Source organism: Ahaetulla prasina, chromosome 5, assembly GCF_028640845.1.
Source record: "Ahaetulla prasina isolate Xishuangbanna chromosome 5, ASM2864084v1, whole genome shotgun sequence".
Taxonomy (NCBI): domain Eukaryota; kingdom Metazoa; phylum Chordata; class Lepidosauria; order Squamata; family Colubridae; genus Ahaetulla; species Ahaetulla prasina.
The window spans coordinates 71,744,218-71,765,402 of record NC_080543.1 but is presented as its reverse complement, the minus strand read 5'-3'; positions in this window follow the sequence as shown (position 1 = coordinate 71,765,402).

The window sequence follows — 21,185 nt, the reverse complement described above, 5'->3', positions numbered from 1 at the left end:
AGGCAGGGTCAAGAAAGAATTTAAAGAAACAGAAATCAGTATGTAGCAGAAGCTATGTGAATAACCCATCCATGGATTATCCAAGCAGTGCACTGGAAAATTGGCCGTTTAAAAAGCAGTCCATTATCCTTGGGGAACAGGAAGTATATCTGTAGCAGAGAGGCTTAGGTACACACCAATGATTCCACATGAATTGTAACTGTACTCTCAGGAAGATTTCACCCTTAGAGATGGCTCTTCAATGACTATCAGTGTGACTTGGAAGGGAAGAATATGTTCTTCAAGTCTTTTCTACATACAAATTTATTGCCTAAAAATTAGAATATGTCACCCAACTTATTCTAGAGAAGAAACAATATTTGAGGTTATGGTATTTTCTGCTACATTAACAACACTGAATGTGGAGAGGAGGCATGGCCAGTGTCGCATTGCAACGGTGTGCCCTGGTGCTCTGGGATGAACACTGAAATTCCAGTCATTTTGGGGGTCCTTCATGGACCATAGCTGTCCTGGAGGGACAGCAAAGAAAGGAGGCACTGGCTGGCGTGAAGAGGGAAGTTGTGAATTCCCTGCAACACCGGCACCCAGCCTTTGACCCAACGACAAGGAAAGGCAGCTATTAGGAGCTGCCAAAGTCGGGACAGTGACACAAGAAGATTGAGCAGGAGGGAAGATCAGAGCAGAGTTGTGTTACTGGGTGAGTGATTGGCCAATTCGCAGGTAAGAAGAAAAAAATTTTTTTTTAAAGCTCAAGAGATTTTTGGGCTTGAATTTAGTGGCTAATTGGCACACGGAAATTTAAAGTGAGAAGAAACAAACAGCAAAGAGAATTTTTAAGACAAAAGCCCTAAAAGAACTAACGTTCCATCTGGATTTAAAATTGGTTTTGGAAGAAAAAATAAATATTAAAAGGAGAAGAAAATTGAGAGAAAGCATCTTTTGCTAACAAAAGGATTAAATAGAGGAAGACAAAGGAATTGGTTTGTGGATTAACAAGTGACATTTTGTTGCTGGGAGTTGTGGATTGGAGAGAAACATCACTGGAGAGGAAAAAACAACATTGCATTGTTTAGACTATTAACAGAAAAAGGAACACCAAAGGAGTACTTGTTTAAACAGCTGTGGCATAGCTTCAAAAGACTGGAGAGATCTAGATTGGAACTAGGATGACCCGGAAAAACAAAACAAAAAACAACAACATCTGAACTGGCATGCATTTGGAAACAGAAAAAATGGAGGCGGGGGGAAGAGACAACATTTTGGACTTGAATGTGGACTATACATAAGTTAAAATAAATAAATTTAAAAAGTTTTTCTCCTTATATTGAAAACATGGATAATTGGGAGGAATTATGGGAGATGTGTCAGCCTCCGCATGCTACATTTGTTGTTTTACTACTGCCAGTTAATTGTTTTATTGCTGTATTTTAGTGATAGGCACAGGGTAGTGGGTAATGTATTCCTAATTGGGGTCTAGCTTCTTTGGCTGTCATAAACTGGAGGGAGGGGGGAGTTTGGCCAGGTTGGGCTGAAATGAAACTTATCTGTATAAATAAAACTTAAGGTATTGGGGAAACTTAAAGTGTATGCAAAGGCTAAAAGGCAGGCTGATAACACTCACAGCTAACATCCCATGCATACCAGAGGGATGAAGCCATCTGGAGATGATCCTCATGTGGCACCTGAGAAGAAGGTGGATTGGACAAGACTGCTTGAACTTTGGGGGAAGGAGGGACTTCACTAATGTGAGGACTTCTATGTGTAAGCCACAACTATTGCCCAGAGCTTGCTTTTCTTGCGATGCATTCAGTTCATTCTCAGTAAAAGTACCTTTCTCTACAAACAATGGAGTTGGGGTTTTTCTTTCTTGAGTTTTGAAAAGAGGCACGCCTGATATTAAGCAAGCTCTCATAGCCACCAGCCATCCAGGAACTACACCGTGGGGGCTGAGGAAAGAATGTCTGACCCAGAAAGTGACCAGGAGGAAATGGGTGCTGCGAGTTTGTCTCACACTCAGCCACAGGCCAGCTGGGATGCGTTAGAGTGGCTGACAAGATTACAACTTTAAGAAAAAGTGGGGAAGCCGAGATGGTCGATGGGTGTCGGGAGACTGCTGGAGCTGGGAGAGGCCCTTCCAGGAGTTACAATGACCAGATGCAGAGGAGGAACCCTCACTTGGCAGGAAGAACAAAAAGAAAACTTCCTAATTGCACAAGCTGTGCAGCTGTTGAGAGAAGCCACTGAGAGTCGAAGAGCTCGTGAAAGGTATGAATTGCCTGCTCAGGGTTTCTCTGGAAGGGGAGAAGATGAGCATGACCGGGGGGCACTGAAGAGGCTGCCTGCTCTGAAGGAGCAACTGGAGGCCGGGAGGATGCAGTTCAGACCCCGGGGATCCTAGCATCCAATGTAGGCCAGGCTCCCCCTGCTGGACAGGCATTGCCACAAAGGCAGAAAAAGCCCAAAATTCCCCCCCTACCTGGAAAATATAGTGGGGCTTGGATGTTTCTTAGCTCAAGTATGGAACCACATGCAAGATTGGGGAGAGGATTTTCTTTCTGACGCAGCCCTTGTGAGATATGCTACCCGAGCTTTAGAAGGGGTAGCTTCAGATTGGATGGTGACCTTTCACAAGGAAGATTCCCCACTGCTACAAAATTATGACCAGTTTATGGCAGCCCTCATAGCAAGATTCAAGGATCTCCTGGCTGAACAGAAGGCTAGAATCCGGATGAAGTCCATCCAGCAGGGGAGGAGGTCAGTAGCAGAATACCCTCAAGAATTTCCTGAGTTAGTGCCTTACATGAGAGGCTGGTCAGAGGTTGCTCTGTTGGAAAATTACAAGGATGGCCTAAATGAAGATGTTTATAAGGACTGCTGGTCGCGTGGGGCCCCACATGACCTGCAGGGCTGGTATGTCTTAGCTGCGGATGTGGAGATCGACCTGGCCAGAGATCATATCCAGAGGGGTCACACCTGGAGCAAGGCCTCTCTCCTGCCCCACAAAGAAGTTCCAAAAGGCATTGGGGGACCCGCCAGCCCAAAGCTGAGGTCGATGGCATGTTTCAGATGTGGAAAAGAGGGTCATCGTGCAGCCGACTGTGTCGCTAAGCCGGCATCCACAGTGATCCCAGGTGGTGGAAAAGGAGCTGAGAAACCACCCGTCAAAGCTTGTGAGGTCACCAAGAAAGGAGCTGACGTCGTCGAGTTCACTCCCCCGACCAAGGGGAGTTGGGAACTCCGACTGGCTCTGATGACAGCGAATCCAGGACTGATTCAGATGAGGACCTCTTGGTATGTTGGAAAGGGGGAGCCCTGACCATCCCAGTGGAACTACATCTCCCTACATGCCCATGGGAAGATGCTAGCTTTTCTGGACTCGGGGTGTACCAGGTGTGTAATCAGTCCTGAGGTCGTGGAAAAAATGGGGCTGAGGCTAAAAACTTTGACCATAGCATTTTGCCAGTTAGACGGGTCAGTAGCAGGGGGAGGGCCTGCACATTTTGTAACTGAGCCAATAGAGATGACCATGGGAGACCACTGAGAGACCCTGAACTTCATCATGACACCAGGCATGGACCAACCTGTCATGCTGGGATTGCCATGGCTCCGGAAATGGAACCCAGGGATAAATTGGAGGATGGGCGTATTGCAGTTCTGCTCCAATCTACGCAGGGTAGAGAAGGAGGTCCCCAAAGGAGAAGGAGTCGTGCCGAGCAAAGTGGTGGCGGCCATGGTGGAACACTTGAATGGTGAGGAAAGGATTCCCAAGGAATACTGGGACCTTCGGGAGGTGTTTAGTGAAAAGGCCTCTAACGTGCTGCCTCCTCATAGGCCCATAGACTGTAGCATTGAAATCCTTCCAGGGATAAAGCTTCCTAAGCCTAAATCCTACCCCATGATGCCCAGAGAATTGGAGGAGCTGCAGAAATTCATTGATAAAAACCTAAAATGCGGGTTTATTCAACCAGCTAGGCCACAAGTAGCTACTCCTGTGATGTTCAGAGAGAAGACGGATGTATCCTTCTGCCTGGTAGTGGACTATCAAAATTTAAAAGTTATTTGTGTGGAGAACGTTTACCCTATGCCATTTATGAAAGAGATGTTAGCCCATTTGTCCAAGGGGAAGTTTTTTACCAAGCTGGACTTGTGTGAAGCTTATTACAGAGTGTGCATTAAGGAAGGAGATGAGTGGAAGACTGCTTTCAACTGTCCCCTAGGCTGTTTCCAATTCTGGGTGCTCCCGTTCGGGTTGCAAGGGGCCCCTGCAGCATTCATGCAGTTGATCAATGAAGTTCTCCATGAGCACCTGTTCAATGGGGTTTTGGTTTATCACGACAACATTCTCATTTACACAGAAACCATGGACGAACATGTAAAACTAATGAGAGCGGTTCTCAAAAAACTGTTGGCTGCTGAGTTGTATGCGAAATTATCCAAATGTCATTTTCACCAAACCAAAATTGACTATTTGGGGTACCACATATCGCTGGATGGATTAGAAATGGATCCAGAAAAGGTCCAGGTGGTGTTGGAGTGGGCACCTCAACGCACCCGCAGACAGCTTCAGAGTTTTTTGGAGTTTGCAAATTTCTACCGACAGTTCATTCCTTCATTTGCAAAAATTGCCCTACCAATCACAAATCTCTTGAAAAAGAAAGGGGAGGTGAAGCCTAAATCGTCCTGGCCTCTAGAATGGTCTATGGAATGTCAAGCTGCATTTGAGAAGCTGAAATGACTGTTTGCTGCCAAACCAGTCCTTAAACACCCAGACATGGATGCCCCATTTGTTGTTCAGGCAGATGCCAGTGATGTTGCTGTTGGGGTGGTCCTGCTCCAAGCTAATGCCGAAGGGAAGCTACAACCTTGTGTGTATACCTCTCGGAAATTAATGGACACTGAAAGAAGGTGAGCTATATGGGAGAAGGAGGTGTTTGCTGTATGATGGGCTCTTCTAACATGGAGACAGTTTCTGGAAGGAGCTAAAGACCTGTTTGAGGTGTGGACTGATCACAAGAATCTAGAAGCCTTGAGAACACCCAGGAAACTGTCACCAAAACAAGCCCGTTGGTCTCAATATTTTAACCGGTTTAATTTCTCCTTACATTACATTCCAGGAGGAAATAATTTTTTGGTGGATGCTTTTTCACGCTTACCCCAATATAATAGTGCCCGCAGAGAAGTGATCCATCCTATTATCCCTGCACAGCAGCCAGCAGCCCCGGTGATCACCCGAGGCCAAGTAAAAGCAGATACAACCTTGCCGGGCAATCTGACTGAACTGTTGAAGGAAGCATTGAAATCTGATGATTGGTTTCCAGCCCATTCAAATGAATGTACCATACGCGATGGTCTGGCCTGGGTGGGGGCTAAACTGTATGTTCCTGCTAGCCTAAGTGGAACTATATTACAGTGTTGCCATGATGCAAAGGTAGCCGGACATTTTGGATTTGTGAAAACACGACATCTATTGAAAAGACAATTCTGGTGGGCGGGCCTAAAGAAGGACATTGAGTCATATATAGTGAGTTGCCCAGTATGTGCAGCATCAAAGAGACCACCAGGAAAGGTCCCAGGACTGTTGCAAAATGTCACCCAACCTGAAGCCCCATGGAGATTACCCGATTATGGAATTACCCGAGAGTGCGGGAGAATACTGTGATTTGGGTGGTTACTGATTTATTCTCTAAACAAGTGCATTTTGTTCCATGCCTAAAATTCCTTTGGCTAAAATGTTAGTTAAACCATTTGTCCAACATATCTATAGATTACACCTTAATGACCTTAATAAAACAATTGGAAAATTTATTTGGCAGGGGAAAAAACCTAGAATAAAAATGAAATATCTACAAGATATGAAGAGCAGAGGAGGATTTGGATTACCAAATTGGGAATTATATTATAGTGCAGCAACACTAGTTTGGTTAAAAGACTGGATTAATTTAAAGAATAAAAGAATACTAGCTATAGAAGGCCACGACCTACAGAGAGGATGGCATGCCTTCCTGTGGGAAACAGGCCATATGAAACAAAAATATTTCCACAGACATTTGATTAGAGATTCCCTAATAAACAATTGGATTAAAATTAAAAAGAAATACTATATAAAAATCCCAATTTGGCTATCCACAATGGAAGCGATGATTCACCCAAATAATTTAGATTTGAATAAAATGCTAAAATATAAAGATCTATTAGATACTCATGGAAAATTAAAAACACTACAGGACCTCCAAGAACAAGGACTATGGGTTGACTGGTGGGCCTATCTTCAGTTACAAAATCGATACAAACAAGATATAAAAGAATATGGAATATATCTTAAACCACAGCAATTAGATAAAATTTTACTAGGGCCAGACAAAAAAAATATTACCCAAATTTATAAATATTTGCTAGAAGTAGAATTGGAAGAAGAAGTAGTGAAAGGATGTATGATTGCATGGGGCCAAAATATTGGACATAACATAAATTTATCAGATTGGGAGAAAATATGGAACAGAAATTATAAATTAACAAAATCAGCAGCATACAAAGAAAATGCATATAAAATGTTCTACAGGTGGCACCTGCCCCCTTCGAGACTAGCGAAAATGTATCCCAAAATCTCCCATATGCTGGAAATGTAAAAATAAAGATGGAACATATTACCATATGTGGTGGTCCTGCCCCGAATCACGTAAATATTGGTTAAAAATTAAAAAGTGGTTACAAGAAATTACGAATGAATAATTGGATCTAGAACCCGAACTTTTTTTATTGGGGATTTTTAAGAAAAAATACTTGAAGAGTATAAAATATTTAATACTACATATATTAACTGCTGCTAGGATGGCCTTTGCTCAATGTTGGAAACAGCCACGTGTGCCCTCAGAGAGACTTATTATACAAAAGATTATGAATTGCGCTGAAATGGACAAACTAACTCTGAGTCTGAAGGGTAAAGAGACATCAGTATTTTATGGTATATGGGAACGGTGGTATGGATGGATGGAAAGGAGATAGGAATTTTTAGTTACTAAGCATAATCAATAGATAAAATAAGAATACAAATATGTAGAATTTAATGTTTGTCATTATTGCACGGATTATTGTCAGATGAAAAACACCACAAATAGCTGTTAAATGATATAAGCTTTTCTTTTTCCTTTTTTTTATGCTTTTAATGTAAAAAAGTTCAATAAAGTATATTTAAAAAAAAAAATACAGAATATCATATTGGGATTGATAGTGGAAAAATAGAAATGAAGAGGCAGAAGGATACTTTGAAAAAGAAAGGGGAAAAAGAAAAGAAGAAAAGATTGAAGGGAAAAACTAAAAGAGTGGGAAAAAAATAGATGATTACACTGGGATTAGCAGTGTCAGAATAAAGAGAAGAGGAGGAAATGGAGAAAAATTGAGGGGGGGAAATTAAAAGAGTAAAAGTTAGAGAAAGGAGGTGGAAAAGAAGATATAGGAAAGAGAGGAAAAAAGATAAAAGAATGGGAGAAAGGGAGAAAAATATTAAGAGATGGGATTTTGGAGAGATTGAAAAAATGGTTAAAAGGAGGAAAAAAATGAATAGTAGAAAAGAAATTAAAATAATGGTAGAAATTCTTAGGAATGATGGAAATTAGAAGAAATATATAGAAATATATAATTATTGTAGAAGAGTAGTGAAAAAGGGTGAAGTGAATGAAGGGATTAAAAAAGAAAGAATATATTGTTTAATGTAAAATGGAGATGTAAATGAAATGTGGAAGATATAATGGGATATACGTTTTCTTTTTCTTTTTGTGTCTGAGAATGCATGGAATGAGAGAGAATTATAGTTGATGGTAAGGAAATAAACTTTAAATATATAAAAGAATGGAAAAATTAATTGAAGTTAAGATATAAAATTATAAAGAAGGCTAAAAAGAAGAAATATATTGGCTTAAAAAAATAATAATAAATAGTCCAGCAGATGGAATGTGAAAGATAGTATGGTTTATGTGAAAATGATTGTTATTAAGATGTAAAAGGAAATGAAATTGAAATGTTAGTAATGATGTATAATATTGGAAGACAACAATAATTATTGAAATTGTGAACAAAAACTCTAAGAAAATAAGAGGTGGAAGGTTGTAGTAATTGATTGTAAGATACAAATGGAATACAATGAAGACAATGTTAATAACTAAAATATATGAGGGGAAATTTGAGAAATATATTCAATAAATGAGAAAATTGGGGTTGCCTGGACACGAGAAGTATTCAAATGAAAATAAATATAGCAATGGAGAGAGATAAGAAAGAGGAGAGAGATGGAAAGGGAGAAGGAGGGAGAGAGAAAGAAGAAAGGGAAGAGGAGAGGAGAGGACAGGAGAAAAGGTAGGGGAAATAAGAGTAGAAGAGAAGGTTAGATAGGGAGGAAGTAGGGAGGAGGGGGAGAAAGGAAAGGGAACTAGAGAAGGAACATCAGAGGAGAGAAGAAAGTAGGTAGGATGAAAGAAGGGAGGAAGAGGAATGAGAAGAAGAAAGGATTGCTGTGAAAAGGAAAAGATGAAATGGAAGAAAGGCAACCCCAAATATATTTGAAAATATTAAGATAAAAATTGAAACAGTTAAAAAAAGGAATGAAAGAGAATGCATACTAATAAAAATGAAGAAATTAGAACTTAAGGGCGAAAGAAGATGTGACTTAGTGAAATGAGCAAGAAAATATTAGGATATGAATAAAAATTATGAAAAAAAATATTTTGGCAAAAACTGTAACTAACTAAAATATATTTGAATATATTGAATTGTATAAGACATGATATAGCCAATACTCTGTTCACAAACCATGTATGTGTGCAGGGGGAGAAATTAAAAAATCAATAAAAACTTGTTTAAAAAAACACTGAATGTTAAGGGCTATTATAAGGGCTGAGGTGGGTTCCAGGGACAGAAATTACTGTTTATGTAAATAGGCAACTGCTCAATTTCAAAACAGAAGTTTTCATTAATTTTCCATTGAAGTATCCCTTAATTTGAAAGGCAGGAAGCCATAAGAGCAGGGGTGAAATGCTCCCGGTTTGGACCTGCTCGCCTGATCCGGTAGCGATGGTGGCTGCTGGTTCGGAGAACCGGTGGCAAAAATCCCTGGTCCCACCCCCCTGCCTCTGCTGAGCCGCACCATCAGCAGAGGGTTTTTTTCCTACTTTTAAATGCAGTTTTTCTTCAGCCAAAAACATGCCTTTAAAAGTAAAAAAAAAGCCTTTGAGGTTCCCGCAGCTCAGCTGAGATCGGCAGAGCCTTTAAACTCTTTAAAAAAAAAAAAACCTCTTTAGCCGAAGAAGTTGTAAAAAAAAGTTTTAAAAGGCTCCTCTGGCAATCCCACCTGAGCTCCTCATCACCAGAACCTTAAAAAACATGTTTTCTACAAGTTCTTTGGCTGAAGAGCTTGTAGAAAACTTCCTTTTAAGAGGTTCTGGGCTGCTACGAGGCAAGCCTCATGGGATCGTCAGAGGAACCTTTTAAAAACTTTTTTTCCTCTGGCAATCCCACATGACTTTCCTGATCATTACAAGCTTTTAAAATCATTTGTAACAACCTCTTAAAACAGCCCATGCCCACCCAATCACCCCTTCCCCACTTACCTTATTCCTGTTCCTTTTGGGCTGGCAAAGCATCAACAAAACTGGCAGTTTCAGTTGCTAGCAGATTCAGGAAGATGAATATGCCTGTGTAAAATCCATCTGCCTGAATCTGCTAGCAACTGAAACTGCCTGTTTTGCTGGCTGAGGAACTCTGGGAATTGAAGTCCACAAACCTTAAAGTTACTAAGGTTGGAGACCCCTGATCTAAAAAATATAAATAAAATAAAATAAAATAATAAAATAAAATATTTGAGCAGCTTTCTGAGATTTGGTGTGTTTCGGTAGTATTTCACTCTAACTACACAAACACACAAAATCTCACAAAGCTGTATGTGGCATTGTGTGTGTGTGTGAGCTGTGTTGTGTTGTGTGTGTAAAGTGTGAAAGTTGGTTTTTGGTACCTCTTGTTTTTTATACTTTGTTTATTATTTTTATTATTTATTGTTATTGGCCACGCCTACCCAGTCATCTGACCACCAAGCCATGCCCACCAATTAAGCCATGCCCACAGAACCGGTAGGGAAAATTTTTAGATTTCACCCCTGCATAAGAGGCCATATATTCTATTTCCAATACAACACAACATTTCTTACATATTTGCACAATCAGTGAGCAATTAACACTGGTTATTTGGGACTGGTTACTTGAGGAACCACCTGTTTCACATAGTTTCTGCCTCACCAGTTTGATCTGGCAAATTTGGTGTGCTCAAATAAACAATATCATCTATCAGGACCGCACTTGCCCTCTGGAATCAGGTCTCATTCAAGATTTGAAACAAACAGATAAATAAACAAAACACCCACTTGGTGTTTTGAAGATTCCTGAAGATGAGGCTTTTTGCCCAGGTCTTTGGCAAGGATGACTGACACCCCTTTTCTTCCTTTTCATTATTCCCATCTGGGTTTGTTTTCCCTGACATCATTGTTCCTTTGTATTGTGTTGCTAACAAACATTTTCTCAGAATTGCTGGGATCCAGGCAGCATATATAGGTAATTAATTAATAAATTTAAGAGCAAGAAGAGGCAGAACTCATTGTGAAATCTAGTTCAACTTCTACTTTCCACATCTGGACTACACCAGGAAAAAAATGTTAGACGTCCTAGGGTTGTTTTTACACTGCTGTTGGGAGGAAATACTCCCCTGTTGGAGTTCTTCCAGCCAGGCTGCAACAATCAGCACTTTGAAGATAATTGAATAATGAAGCAGAGCTGCCGGAAAGAAGCTTTTAATGACAAGGAACCAAGATAACCAAGGCTTCTTGGCTAGCTAGAAAGATTGACATTCAAACATGAGTTTATATACCCTTTCTGAGTTTTGGTCTAAAACTGGTTTTTGGTGAAGTTTAATTCTGTGCTTGGTGACGTTTAATCCTGTGTTTATTGATGGGATAATTTTCCCTATTCAGCTTTGTTTGGAAGGAAAAAGGTTAATCTCTTTTCCTGAAAAGAAGCAGGGTTGAGAAATCTGGCAAGTTCCTGTGGTCTATTTGTTCTGGTAATTGGTTTAACAAGCAACAGCTACTGTGTTTGCTCTTTTGCTACATTCTAGCACTAATTGCATTCTTTGTAGTTAGTGTTTACACTTGAGCTTGCCTGTGGTGTAAGCTCTGGCAATGAGCTAGATGAGACTTATGTTTTAGTTTTAAAAGGATTTAAACCGTTGTGATTTAATCATTTGTATTGTGTTTGAATTTTTTCCTGCCTCATGGTTTCTTTTTCTATCTGGGGAAGGGTTTTTCCTTCACTGCTTTAGTGCTTCCTGGCACTGTCCTTTTGGGGTGTACTTCCAAGAGGCAGGATGCAAGCTTGGCACTGATTTTTATTTTACTGCCTTTCTGGGGGCATGTGATCTTTCCTTAAATCTGGATGATTTCCTTAGGATATCTTGTGAGGTGAGTGAAACCAGCTGGTATATTTAAGTGGTGCAAATGGATCTAAGGATTGCTTCTCCTCAGTGTGAAAGGATGCTTTGTCAGTTCACTGAGAACAGTGAACTGACAAAGAACAGTCTCTTGTCTATGGGGATTCTTCTGTCAACGAGATCATGGCTGTCCCAAAGATGCTTTTTTCAAGAGGCAAATGGACTTTCTTGGTTTCCAGAAAGTCCAGTTGCCTTTGGAGTGGCCAAGGCACATGATTGCTCGCTGATAGTAAGATTAAAAAAAGAAAAAGGAGGTAGGAGTTTGGATCCTCCAATTCATTTTAGTTTTCTCTCATGATAATAAGGCTTAGTAACATGGCACAGGTTTGAAGTTTATTTAGATATTTGTGGCTTCTACTAATTTTATTGTGATCCTGACAAGCTTGGGAGGCTTGAACCTGGGTCCCCTATATAATTTGTTAATTTGTCTCTTTAGCTCAGCATTTTGTAGCCCAAATATGCCCACCCACTTTCTGGAGAGCTTAAATGACCTCTCTGCTAAAGGGTTTCATTTTGTGAGCAAGAGTTGGCTGCTGATAGTTATCATTGCCTTTTAACTATTTTAATTCCTCAAGATGTTCTGCCTCCCTACCTAATTTGTAACTCTGGCTTGCAGGTATTTCTAATCTAAAGAGTGGTATTTAGGGCAGCTTTTTACAAGCAAAAAATATTTTTGCATTTTTGTACAGGTAATCCTGATTTACAACAGTTCATGTAGTGACCATTCAAAGTTACAATGGCACTGAAAAAAGTTACTATGACCATTTTTCACATTTATGACCATTACAGCATCCCCACGGTCATGAGAGGCCAGGCGAAGTGCCCCTCGATGTGAGTGATGGTGAGTTAGCTATGCCCACCCAGTCACATGGCCACCCAGCCACACCTACCCAGCTGGTCATTAGGGCAGAGAACTGTTTGTTAAATTATTTGCATTCCACCACTGAGTGGCTCCAAAGCAGTGGTTTAAAGAGTTTTGAAGAGGCAGTGAAAGTAATGATAACACTAAGAAACACCTTGGAATGATCATTCTAGACCCAATGCAGTTTACAAAAGTCTTCTCATACTTTTATGAAGACTCGGTGCATGTATAGCATTCTTGTAAACTGAGCTCAGTTATTACTATTATTGATAAAATCAATCATACTAATATTACCTAGCTGATGTTTAGAAGACTGTCAAAGGATATAACAAGGACAGTTTAATTTTTAAGTGAATATGCTTCAAAATACAGAATTGTATAAGCATATTCCACAACACTCTTAATTTCAATTCTGTTTTTAAGTCTCTTGGTCTCCATCTATTCATATGAAAAATTATTAATTTTGCATAAATACATTATATCCTTGAAATTTCAAAATGAACAAATAACAGACAATTGTAATTGAATTGCAATCACCTTTTGGAGCTTATCAATTCTACACCAAAAAAAAAGCACTGAATCAATTGGAACTGCCCAGGTTTTTGCATCTGTCATATTCATTGCTTTTTTATTTTAAATCTTTAAACAGCTACAATAAATACTATATAGTCAAACCTTCAGAAATAGTCTTAATTTATACTAATTAAGGTGGTTCTGGTTCTCTTGGAACTATCACTTTAAGAGTGTTTATGGAAATTTTCAATCATCCAGATCATGGCTGTACCCAAGGTGCTTTTAAAAAGACAGCTGGACTTTTTTGGTCCTGTTGCCTTTTGAAAAGCACCTTTGGGATATTACTTTAGGAATTTGTAAATATATGCTGAGTAACAAGGAGGATAAATAGGACAGAGAGAAAGAAGGAGGGAGGGAGAAAAAGAGAGAGATTTCATTACAATTGAATAGTCTTCTGTTTTTCTTCTTTATTGTTGACAGTCATGTATTCTGCAATTCTTGCATAAGATGCATGAAAAGATGATCAGGTGCAGATATAGGTCACATAATCATTTTGAACTCCTCCTGATTAGAAACCATCTTCTAAAGTATCAGCAACTTGAGTTGCTATCAGATTAACAATTTATGATGAAAATAATATTTAGCAGACTAATATTACTAATTCTTACAAACAGAGAAGAAATGATAGAGGGAGTTGAAACTGCAGGAACTTTGGGTGAGAGTGACCATGGTATACTAGAATTCAACATAATGCAAACACAAGCAATAAAACATAGTAATACCATTGTCTTCAATTTTAAAAGAGCTGATTTTAACAAACTCAAAGATAACTTGGAAAAGATTTCTTGGATGAAAATCCTAAAGGAGAAAACAACTCAAGAAGCTTGGGAAACTCTGAAAAATATGATCATAAAAGCCCAAACCAGCATACTACCACTGAAAAAGAAAAACAAGAAATCCAAGAAGAAAGCAGCATGGTTACACAAAGATCTCTCTGACAAACTGAAAGACAAAAAGGACAAGTACAAAAAATGGAAAGAGGGACACACAACTAAGGCAGAATATTAGCAGATAGCCAAAATCTGCAAAGACGAAGTCAGGAAAGCAAAGTTAAAGATAATTTTAAAAAGTTTTTTTCTAACATATAAATAACAAGAAAAAAATCAAGAAAATAGTCCACTAAAGAACGAAGACAGCAAGAAAGTAATAGGCAGCAAAGAGAAAGCAGAGTTGCTTAACTCATTCTTTGCATCAATCTTCACACAAAAAGAAACAATAGCTCAACTTACCAAAAACATAACTGTAAAAGACAGACTAGAAATAAAAGTTAAAGACTTCCGGTGGCATCGTTGTAAGCAGTGCGGGGAAAGAGGACAGTCTCTGTTCCTAAACCCCAAATATGAAACGTTCTGGGGACCCTTCGGGGCACAGAGGGCCTGGAGGGATCTGCGGACTAGAGGGGAAGTCTGGAGGGCAGCGAAAGTGTAAGGCAATCACCAGCTGCTGAGAAGGACACCCCTGTCAACCCAACGTGAAAGTGTCTGCCATTGTGCTAATGGTGGACCTGAAGCTGCAATGAGCCAGAAGGTATAGGGAAGCGAAGACTTTGATAACAGGATGTGACATTTGAGCAGACTGAGTATTCTGAGAGTCACAAGGCTTACGATCATTTGGAAAAGTGAGTCCTGGCTGGCTGGTTAGAAGGAAACTCCAGCAGAGAGATCAGGTGGCGACTGAGGGGAGAAGCAGTGAATCAGCATAATACATTTGTTGTGTCCCACTCCTCCGCTGACGGCCGGGTCGGGGAAGTCCGTATCAGGCGTGCCTCTGCAGCTCTGCCAAAGTCCTAGCAAAGTTCTCAGGGCAGGCAGGAGACCAGGAAGTGACTTCAGCAATCCAAGGTAGACTTTGCCTGACTCAGAGAATGCCAGAAAGCAGATCCTTTATATAGGCCATGGGGTGTGGCTCCATGACTCAGCACTTATCCAGGCCTGCCCCTCCCTTCCTTTTGCTGACACCGCTTATCAATTCTCCTGAAGCGAGGATCTCTCCAGGCTCCAGCTGTTGGTAATTCACATTCCTCAGGCTCACATGCTGTGGGGGAGGGGGAGGAGTCTAGTTTATTTATTTATTTTATTTATTTATTCAATTTTTATACCGCCCTTCTCCCAAAGGACTCAGGGCAGTGTACAGCCAGGATAAAAACAAATAGTACAAAATATACAATTTAAAATACTAATTAAAAAACTTATTATAAAAATGGCCATATATAACTAAAAACCCCATTAAAATTCATAATAAATTTAAAACCAATAAAAATAAAATTTAGAATAAAATTTAGGCCAGCCCCGCGCAAATAAATAGATGAGTTTTCAATTTGTGGCGGAAGGTCCGGAGGTCAGGTATTTGGCGCAAACCCGGGGGAAGTTCGTTCCAGAGGGTGGGAGCCCCCACAGAGAAAGATCTTCCCCTGGGGGCTGCCAGCCGACATTGCTTGGCGGACGGCACCCTGAGAAGTCCCTCTCTGTGAGAGCGCACGGGTCGGTGGGAAGCATAAGGTAACAGCAGGCGGTCCCGTAAGTACCCAGGCCCTAAGCCATGGAGCGCTTTAAAGGTTGTAACCAAAACCTTAAAGTGCACCCGAAAGGCCACAGGCAGCCAGTGCAGTCTGCGCAGGAGCGGTGTTACACGGGAGCTACACGGAGCTCCCTCTATCACCCACGCAGCTGCATTCTGGACCAACTGCAGTCTCCGGGTGCACCTCAAGGGGAGCCCCATGTAGAGAGCATTACAAGAATCCAAGCAAGAGGTAACGAGCGCATGAGTGACTGTGCACAAGGCATCCCGATCAAGGAAGGGGCGCAACTGCTGAACCAGGCGAACCTGGTGGAAGGCCCTCCTGGAGATGGCCGTCAAATGATCTTCAAATGACAGCCGTTCATCCAGGAGAACACCTAAGTTGCGCACCCTGTCCTTTGGGGCCAGTAACTCGCCTCCAACAGTCAGCTGCGGTTGCAGCTGACTGAATCGGGGTGCCGGCATCCACAGCCACTCCGTCTTGGAGGGATTAAGCTTGAGCCTGTTTCTCCCCATCCAGACCCGTACGGCTTCCAAACACCGGGACAGCACTTCAACAGCTTCGTTGGGGTGGCCCGGGGTGGAAAAGTACAGCTGAGTATCATCAGCGTACAGCTGATATCTCACCCCAAAGCCACTGATGATCTCACCCAACGGCTTCATGTAGATGTTGAACAGAAGGGGCGAGAGAATCGACCCCTGCGGCACCCCACAAGTGAGGCACCTCGCGGCCGACCTCTGCCCCCCCGTCAACACCGTCTGCGACCGATCGGAGAAATAGGAAGAGAACCACCGATACACGGTGCCTCCCACTCCCAATCCCAACCGGTGCAGCAAGATACCATGGTCGATGGTATTAAAAGCCGTTGAGAGATCTAGCAAGACCAGGGCAGAGGAATACCCCCTGTCCCTGGCCCTCCAGAGATCATCCCCCAACACGACCAAAGCTGTCTCCGTGCTGTATCCGGGTCAGAAGCCGGACTGGAATGGATCTAGATAGACGGATTCATCCAGGTATTGGGGTAGCTGCTGCACCACAGCACTCTCTACAACCTTCGCAACAAAGCGAAGGTTGGAGACCGGACGATAATTACCCAAAATAGCTGGGTCCAGGGAGGGCTTCTTGAGGAGGGGTCTCACCACCGCCTCTTTCAGGGCGGCAGGGAAAACCCCTTCCAACAAAGAAGCATTGATAATCCTCTGGAGCCAGCCTCGTGTCACCTCCTGAGTGGCCAGCACCAGCCAGGAAGGACACGGGTCCAGTAAACATGTGGTGGCGTGGAGCCTCCCCAACAACTTGTCCACGTCCTTGGGAGCCACAGGGTCAAACTCATCCCAAACAGACTCAACAAGACGTGCTTCCTCTCCCTCGCTTGGATCATCCCAATTTCGGTCCAGACCATCCCGGAGCTGAGCGATTTTATCGTATAGATAACCACTAAACTCCTCGGCACGTCCCTGCAGAAGGTCATCCCGCACCTCCTGATGAAGGAGGGAGCGGGTCACCCGAAACAGGGCGGCCAGGCGGTTATCTGCCAACGCAATGAGGGTGGAGGCATAAGAACGCCTCGCCTCCCTCATTGCCACTCGGTAGGTCCTAGAATAGGACCTAACTAGTGTCCGATCAGCTTCGGAACGGTTGGACCTCCAAGTACTCTCTAGGCATCTTCTCCGGTGTTTCATCTCCCTCAGCCCCTCGGAGAACCAAGGGGCCGGACGAGATCTGCACCGGGTCAGAGGCCGCAAAGGCACAACACGGTCCAAGGCCCCAGCCGCAGCCTGTTCCCAGGCCACAACTAGTTCCTCAGCCGAGCCGCAGGCCAGAACCTCAGGGAATGGCCCAAGCTCCATCAGGAACCTCTCAGGGTCCATCAGGCGCCTGGGATGGAACCAACGTACAGGTTCCGTCTCACTGCGATGGTGGGCGGCGGTTCGGAAGTCCAGGCGAAGGAGAAAATGATCTGACGATGACATCGGTTCTGTTACTACATCATCTAAATCCAGATCATTTAGCCACTGTCCAGAGATGTAAATTAGATCTAGCGTGCCTCCTCCCATGTGCGTAGGGCCGTAGTTGCTCTGTTTGCCTGGGCATGGAGCTAGGGCTGGGGCTGGAGGCACGTCAGACCCTTCATCTTGCTCAGCCTGTCTGGGCATGGTGCCAGGGCTAGGGCCTGGAGGTCATGCCAGGACATTCCTCAGCGTTCAGCAGGAGATAAGAGGGACCCGGCTGCGGGGAAAGCGAGCGAGACACAATAACATTTAACCCTAAAGTGACAAAAAAGAGGAAGGACTAAGAAAAGACTAAGCTGTTTAAAGATCAATTTTGCAGCAAGACAGGAGGACTCTCTGAAGAAGAAGAAAAGTGAACGAGAGAGCTGACAGCCTTAGCAACAGGAAGAAAAGGAATAAAGGGGGAGAGTGGACAACAGACTGCCACGACTGCAAGAGAGGCATGACTACCCGAATGTGACAGTGGAGAAAGATTTTATTGCTGTATTTATTGCTTTATTGCTGTAATAGATCTCGTGAAAAGACACAGAAAGTCAATAACTTTACATTTGAGGCACTGAAGACTCAGGAGAAATAAAGAGACCTAACACTGAGTGAAGATATAAGGATTCACATACACTTAGGACCATTTTATGGATCTCTATATTTAAGGCATATCTTTTACTTATTACTCTCTATGGACTAACTTTAAAGTATTTAAGAGGATTTAAAAAGTTTAAATATATCCATTTAGTTTAATTTATATATATAGTAGTGAAAATATAAGCATCTATGAATTAATAATATTTACAAACTTTGTGGGGCAAGAAGTGAGAAAAATAATATATTGGTATCTGTATTTAGTATTTAGTATTAATAATATAATAATAATAATAATATTTTAATTTGTATACCGCCCTTCTCCCGAAGGACTCAGGGCGGTGAACAGGCAGATAAAATACAAGCATATACAATAATTAAAACAACCCTTAAAAAACTGATTTAAATATGCCCAAAAATTAAAATAATATACACCCCCATAAAATTACAAAAATTTAAGAACCCATCACATTCAATTAAAATTAAAGATAAAAATCAAGCTAGTCCAGCCATCCGAAATAAATAGGTTTTAAGTATTTAGTTACTTACTATCTTTTTATTCTGGAAACTTTTAGAACTATAAATAGAATTTATTCTAGATATATATTAACCAATTGAGTAGTTTAAAGCTTTGACTTATTTATTTATTTGCCCAATTTATATAGATTATTGATTGTGAATTATATGTATAGTCATACCCTCTCTTCTACCTTTTTCTGATAATTCCGATAGCTTTATTGCAGGGGTGAAATCTAAAAATTTTCCCTACTGGTTCTGTGGGTGTGGCTTAATTGGTGGGCGTGGCTTGGTGGTCAGATGACTGGGTGGGCATGGCCAATAACAATAAATAATAAAAATAATAAACAAAGTATAAAAAAACAATAAGAGGTACCAAAAACCAACTTTCACACTTTACACACACACAACACAACACAACACAACACAACTGACTCACACACAATGTAAAAGCAGCCACAAAAAGATCAAAAAGTAGCCTTTAATTTTTTTTTAAGTTTAAAGGCTCTGCTGATCTCAGCTGAGGGGCAGGATCCTCAAAGGCTTTTTTTAACTTTTAAAGGCAGGTTTCAGCTGAAGCAAAACCTTCTTTTAAAAGTAAAAAAAAACCCTCTGCTGATGGTGCGGCTTAGCAGAGGCAGGGCGGGCAGGGCCAGGGATTTTTGCTACTGGTCCTCTGAACCAGCCGCCGTCATCGCTACCGGATCACATGAGCCGGTCCGATCCGGGAGCATTTCACCCCTGCTTTATTGTTATAGCTGATTTGCAACAGGGCTAGATATTACCAGTGGAATTGAATGCATAATACCTAATGCTTAATAAAACAAAGCAAGTAAAAGGGGGGGAGGAACAAATAACAACTGATAATATAAGTTGGATGATAGTGTGGGATAACATCTACAGAATATTGGAAGAGCAAAACAGGGTTTTGAAAGAAATGATGAGTATCACAACAATGACCCTAAAGGCAGGGGGAAAAAACAGCATCATACCCAACGATAACAACAGCCTCCCCATCAAACCAATGGCCGACGGAAGGACCACCAAAGATGGAAAAAACTAATACAACCCCAAGTATGCAAACGATGCAAGATGCATTGACATTAATCCAAGAAACAATGATTAAAATGCAGGAAGCAATGTTTAGTAACCATGGAGAATTGAAAGTGGATATCCAAAAACTGGACATTAAAATGAATTCAATATCGGAAGCAATCCAGAAGAACGAAGAAAAAATAAACATAGTAGAAGCCAAAACAGAACGGAAAAAAAAGTAGATCTGCTAGATCAGAAATTGATGGCAATCAATAAGGATCTCAACGATTCAATAGTCCAGTTAGAAATGGATCGGGCATCTTTCTACTTAAGATTTCAAAATGTGAGGGAGGAAAAAGATGAAGATATAAGGCAAATAATGACAGACATAATATCAGAATCTCTTCAAAGAGACAAACAAGAAATTCTTAATGAATTGGATGAGATTTACTGAATCCAAACAAACTATGCTAGACGCCATAAACTCCCCAGAGAGGTTCATATTAGATTCACCCGAAAGAAAATCCGGGACATTGTCTATAACATTACACGAGAAGAACCAATGATATATGAAGAAAAGGAAATTATTACACTAAAACAAGTCCTGAGAAGGGTCAGAGAACAACGTAAGGACTATCGTATTTTGGCTTCACAATTAAATAAACGAAATATCCTATTTAAGTGGATATTGCCGGAAGGAATGCTCATCACCTGGCAAGGCAAAAAGGTGAAAATTGACAGTTTAGAGATGACACAGAATCTTTTTAACCAATTGATGGGTAAGGAGGAGGATCAGAGTAGTAAAGAGGAAATCAAGAATGTAAGTCAAGAAGAAGATTCACAACAAAGCCAGGAAGCGAAAGGAGGAGTCTGGGAAGAGAGAAGGAAAGAAGGAAAGGAAGGGAAAGAAATAGGAGATATTTAGAACTCAGATAGTTACAAGGTCCAGTGGACACTAAGATAGAGCTGATAGAGAATAAGATGGGAGATTTGAAATTATTATCGATAAACGTGAATGGATTAAACGCAACGGTAAAAAGAAGACAAATATTCACAAAGTTAGTTAAGCAAAAAGCAGATATTGTGTGCCTTCAAGAGGTACTCATCCAAAAGCAGGATGAAAAATATCTAGAGTATAATAAATTAGGGAAAGTATATACAGCACTGGCAGAAAAGAAGAAGAAAGGGGTGGTGGCTTATATCAAAGAAGGAATAGTAGCCAAACAATTCTATGCAGACCCAAAAGGAAGAACTTTGATGATAGAAATAAAAAAAGGAAATATACCAACCTTGTTAGTAGTAATTTATGCACCTAATAAAAATCAGGGAGAATATTATAAAAAATTGCACGAAAAAATAATTGTGATAGGCTACAGGAATATATGTATTGTAGGGGATTTTAATGGAATTGTCAATATGAAAAAAGATTATACTAGCAATTAAAAGAACAAGAAAAACAGAAATATACTGCCCAAACTCTTTTTTAGAATGATAGATGAATTAAATCTGATTGATATGTGGAGAATTTTGCACCCAAAAGAAAATAAATTTACATTTTATTCCAATC